General features: G+C 35.0%; 1 long non-coding RNA gene across 1 annotated transcript in view; it reads right to left on the bottom strand.

Annotated features, from left to right (window-relative positions):
• Window positions 1-597: 597 nt before the first annotated feature.
• LOC131920645 (uncharacterized) overlaps window positions 598-6,000 on the bottom strand; it is a 31,338-nt gene continuing 25,935 nt past the window's right edge. The window contains exons 3-4 of the long non-coding RNA XR_009381740.1: window positions 2,443-2,558; window positions 598-806 (exon numbers count right to left, since the gene is read on the bottom strand). This is a non-coding gene — a long non-coding RNA (uncharacterized LOC131920645). The remainder of the gene's footprint in view (window positions 807-2,442; window positions 2,559-6,000) is intronic.

The raw sequence follows: 6,000 nt of genomic DNA, 5'->3' as shown, positions 1-6,000 counted from the left end.
GACCGGGAGTGACAGAAATTTCCATCTACAATTCGATAGTGAAATAAACATATCATGCATTATAAAATATATAAAACTAACTTTCTAATATGTCATATTACAAACCTTTCTAAATGACTTAATCCTCCAAAGCAATATGAGAGATACAGAGAAGATAGTTATATAATAAAGAAAATAAAGATGCTGCAATAGAAATGTGAGAATATAGACATTCATACTATGTGTCATAGCAAATTAGAGAATCATGACTCAAATAAAGCTACCTGCTTTTGACTACTGAACTAATTAGCAATTATGGGCTGAAATTCTCTGTTATATAATGCTTCAGAAATGTATTCATCACTAATGGTATAATTTAAAGAAGTAATTGAAGAATATTTATATAATGAACTTTAAAAGTTTTCACACTTTCCTCAGTAGGAAGCTTTGAAAAGTAGCGAAATTATGTTTGTGAAGCATTCATAATCATTCTTTGTATGCTGCTGAATTAAAGAGAGAAAACTTTTGGCTCAGGAACTTTGTGCTATTCCATATAATAATGGTACTTGGATACGAGAATTATAGGAATATTCATACAGAAAAATAGCATGTGTCAAATAATAATATGTACACTTACATTCACCACTTATTGAACATTTACTTTGTTTCCTTCAAAAACATACACATTGGTCATTCTGATTCCAGTGGTGATCTGAAGGATAACAGGCTTTCCCCATTCTTCTCACCAATCAAGTTCTCTAGGTATAATGCAGGAGTTTTATTCTTTAAATTTGTTTCTTTCCTTTATTCATTTGGAATGTCCGTTTCTAAAATACCATCATAATAACATTTAAATGTTTTAACTATAGTGACTAAGGTTATTATTTTTAATATTGCAAATGAGGCTTCAACTCTTTTTACAACTAGCACGCCATCTTTCACTTTGTCTTGACAGACATGTCTTTTTTCCATTTATGTATATTCGTACATAATATTCTAGTGTAACTACACAGGGAAAGCCTCCACTCTCTCTAATTTTATAAACTCCTGAAATATTATGTGTTGGCTGGTTTTATAACAACTTGGCCCAAGCTGTAGTCATCAGAAAGGAGTGATTTTCAACTGAGAAAATGCCTATATAAGATATGGCTATCTGCTTCCATCAGTCACTGGATGAGGGTTCTATCATGACAGTCAGGATATTCAGCCATCCAATCACCAGAGTAGGTCAGCTCAGGCACCCTCTCGACCATTGCCAGGAGTCTATAGTGGAGTCATCTTTGTGGATTCTTGGGGACCTCCCCAGCACTCTGCCTCTTGCTATTCCCATGGTGTCTTCACTCATCATGGCATCTCTTTCTTTGCTCTCCCACTCTACCCCGATCCAGCTTGAACCTCCCGCTCCCCTAAGCTCTCTTTGCCCCGACCCTTGTCCTATGGAAGCAGATACACTGCAGGGTCCCAGGCAGAGCTCTGGGAGTCCAATGTATGGGAGAGAGGAGGGATTTTACGAGCCAGGAGACATGGAGAGCATGATTGGAAAAAGTTCAGAGACAACTAGCCAAACTAGTGGAAACACACGAACTGTAGACCAATAGTTGAGGAGACCCCGTGGTACTGGTCTAAGCCCTCTGAATAAGTGAGATAGTGGTTTAGCTTGAACTGTTTGGGGGCCCCCATGCAGTGGGACCAAGACCTGTCCCTAGTGCATGAGCTGACTTTTTGGAATCTGGTGCCTATGGTGAGACACTTGATGCAGCCTTGATGCAGGGAGGAGTGGTTTGGACTTGCCTTGACTGAGTGTGCCAGGCTCTGCTGACTCCCCATGGGAGACCTTGCCTTGGAGGAGGTGGGAGTGGGAGGTGGGTTGGTGGGGAGGCCTGGGGTTGGGAGTAGGGAGGACAAGGGAATCTGTGGTTGGTATGTAGAATTAATAGAAAATCTCTTAATAAAAAAAAAAAGGAGAGAAAAAATAGATATGGCTATCTGCAAGCCCATATGGTATTTTCGTAATTGGTGTATTGATTGATGAGGGAGAGCTGAGCTCACTGTGGGTGGGGACACCCCTAGGCTAGTGGTCCTGGTTCTATAGTAAAACAGGCTGAGCAAGGCATGAGAAGCAAGCCAGTAAGCCCCATTCCTCCATGGCCTCTTCATCTGTTCCTGCCTCCAGATTCCTGGGCTGTTTGAGTTCCTGTCCTGACTGCCTTTGATGACAATCAGTAATTTGGAATTGTAAGCCAAATAAATCCTTTCCTACTCAACTTGACTTTGGTCATGGAATTACATTATTAACAATTGTAAGGCTAACAACTTGAGAATTTTTTATTTATTTAATATAGCTTAATTATACTTTTCTGAGGGAAAATTTAATGCTTTGCCATGTGTATCTTATACAGAATAAACAATTCATCCTAATTAAGTGCATCCATTAATTGTGATGAGGGATTCAAAATTACTCACTTATTTTGAATGTATTTCTTTACTTTTTTTAATCCCTTCTTTCTTTCCTTCCCTTCCTCTTCTCTGTTCTCTTTTCTTTCTTTCATTCTGTTTTTTACACTGGCATCACACATTATCTGCATAAACATTGTGTTGATTTGAAGAGAGAAAGAGGAAGTGGGTCATGAATGAAGTCATAGTAAAAATACATTTTAAAGCTTTCTCTATTTATTTTATTTTTGTGAATATACTATAATTATAGTGTTTCCCTTTCCCTTTGCTACCTTCAAATCATTCAATATATAATACCCTTCCTTTCTTTTTGAAAATCCATGGGAAATATATATAAATAAGTCAAAATTCAACAGTTCCTACTGAAATAATTGTTTGACATCTATTATCATGCAGATAAGCTAGATAAAGGATAATAGGTTATCCCTTTTCTTATGTATTTTATATCCAAGTTTATATAAAATATATATCAATGGGAAATATAAAACCATGTAGTACATATTCACATTATTTTCTAAATAGAGACAAATAGACATTTTAAATTGCCAGTCTTACATTATTGGTTTGGAATGTAGACATGAAAGGAAAGGAAGTAACAAAATCATGTTCTACACAGATTAAAATATTACCATTTTAGTTTTAAAGAGTTAAAACATCTTTTGTGTACTCCTTTAATATTTAAAAATATATTTCCAATAATTCCCACATAATGTCCATATTTCATGTGATTCTGTTTCTGTTCACATATTTTAAGGCACAATTTATATGCTCTATATTTACTAACATGCACAGATACAAATACAGAAATAATATCCATTAATATTTCTAATACAATTTAGATATCCTAAGTCTGTGTTTTAATGTACATCTTGCACTCGTACATACTTTGTGTATATACTTGTATCCTTTTTTATATGCAGAGGTTAGGGGTGGGTTGGCAGCTATGAAAATGATGATCAGGGAGTCAAAAAACCTATATCTTGACAGTCTGCATAAGAGGAGACAAAGTGTTGAGGCAAGGAGGACAACCTTCTTTGCCAATCTGACACAAAATTAAGATTCAGCATTCTTCACCAAAGTCCATCTTCCTGTAAAGAAGATTTGGGAGTGGTTTACATAGGTTAATGATGTCTATTCAAAGACTCTCAGATGTCTTTTCCCAGTGAAGGATCAGTGATCACAGACAGGTGAAGGCCTTACAAAGTGAGTGTCTTGGCTTGTGGCCAATAGATGCTCATTTTACCTAAATGCCATTCACACAAGATTTTCTTCAGAAGGGCAAATCACAAGATAAATATCTGTGCACAAGATTTCTATTTGTTCAGGTTAGGCTTATTTGACTTAATTAATAACTCTTAATTAATGAAATTCATGACATTCTACACAATGTGTATGATAGAAACAGGCTACACAGAAAAGGCCAAGGGCAAGGTGAGGCTAAATATGGTGACTTTCATGTTGGGTTGTCGAAGAGTTAAAATATTTTTTCTTACTTACTTTTCCATAGACCTTTATATAGAGTCTATTGTTACTCTTATTTTCAGATACAGAGCACTTGGCCTGTTTGAATTTCTGTAGTTAGTAGTTAATGGACAAGAAGGGATGCATAGCTACATGATTCAGAATGATTTAAATATGAAAATATTTAAAGCAGAAAATATTCATGTATAGGAAACACTTAAATCACATTAATTCATGTAGGTGTGAATTTCTTCAGATTGGCATTGTCTAATACATAGGGTATGGCTCATGCAATTGTTATGATTTGGAAGAGAGGAGACATGATATAGTCAAATGGACTGTAACCTAATATTATTTTTTTGGCTCAAAAACTACATAACGAGGAAGGCAAAGGGAAAATACAGCAGAAAGGGCCAGCATCAATACTCTTACGAACCTCCAAGGGAAGAAATGCCTAATCTATGAGCTAATGATTTTCACCCAGATACTGAAAAATTGTAAAGCACAAATAGTACTACAACATAACTGATTTTATTTTGATTTCCATTTTAAATAGTGCTTGACAATTTCCATGGATAATAACTAAATTGTTGTCAACGCATTTTAAAGATTACAGTCTTACACAGAAGTTGTTTAATTCAGCTTTCCAGGATAAAGAGATGCACCCATTAGTGATCTTAGTTTGATTTTGTTTACTGACATTCCAATAACTTTTAACTCTTCTGGTTATCTTGTGATGAGCCATCTAGTTTATATCTGTCTGCACACTTCTCTGAATTTCTTTTAATATAAATGTATTACAACATTTACTCTTGTTTACCAGACTGTACCATAAAGTACTGCCACTCAGAATCAGTTAAAACTATTTCCACAAATAGTCTAATAACTAGATGTCTTGGTAAGAGATAAATTGAAGAATTAGAACTTACAGAAACTACCAAAATTGAGGAGCATTTATATAGTAAGGAAAAGCAAAGAACCATATGAATATTTACAGCATACAACAATATCAAAAATTTCATGACATATTTATGAAATGTAGAACTAATAGAGTGTTATTAATGTAACAGCTTGATTTAATTAGTTTTATGTAAGGGACACATGGAAATAAAATTAAGTTAATTGGTACCAAATTTGACAGAATTGATATCATGCAGTATTGGTGGGTGTCTTTCATTTTGAGAATCCAGTTCTATGTTGAGTTGGTACTCTACTTCACATAATGGTGACAATCTAAATGTGGTAAGAAGATAGTCTCAATTCGGTGAACCAGTGAAACTGAGATTATAATATTTTACATGGGATTATATCATCATAAACAAACAAAAAAGCTTACCAAATGTCATGAAGGGATTCTTTAAAAAGTAAATAGGAAGCCTGATCCTACCCATCTATCTAATGTGCACTTTCTCCTTACTAATTATTAATTTAGGTGAAAAGTTTCATTTGAACTCAACCTGAAAGAGTGCTGTTATGTTGCCAAAGCCTTTTCATACAACCTGCACATCTAAGTAAACAGAAATTATTAACATATATCCACCTGGCTTAAGATGGAACTGATAATAATAGGACAGTGAATCAATTTCTCTCTTGCTCTGTCTCTCTTTTTGCCTCCCCTCTTCTCTCTCTCTCTCTCTCTCTCTCTCTCTCTCTCTCTCTCTCTCTCTCCTCTCTCTCTTTCCTCTCTCTTTTAGTGTCTGTCTCTCATTTCTCTACTGTCTCCCTTGTTTGATACTGTAGCAGTACATAGGAAATACCCACGACACTGTGCTCCTCTGAGATTGAAATCCTTACAGGTTAAGTAAGAATGACTCAAACAGCAGTTACTGTTCAGAGCCTCAGTGTTTGACTCCAGCTTATTAAAGACTGTGTTCACTGTCCACTCTAAAGAGACATTCTATGAGTCATGGAAAACTAGATATTCTATTTTATTCTAAGTTGTTTTTTTTTAACATTGTTTCAATTTGCTATATAATTAAATGAATGCTTCATTAATAATTCAATGATATCAGAAGACTTAAAATACAAATATTATAGGATTTTAGAGCCATGTTTTCTTTTTCTTTTTCCTTTGGTTTTTCGAGACAGGGTTTCTCTGTGTAGTTT

Source organism: Peromyscus eremicus, chromosome 10 (genome assembly GCF_949786415.1).
Source record: "Peromyscus eremicus chromosome 10, PerEre_H2_v1, whole genome shotgun sequence".
Taxonomy (NCBI): domain Eukaryota; kingdom Metazoa; phylum Chordata; class Mammalia; order Rodentia; family Cricetidae; genus Peromyscus; species Peromyscus eremicus.
This window is presented reverse-complemented; position numbering and strand designations above follow the sequence as displayed.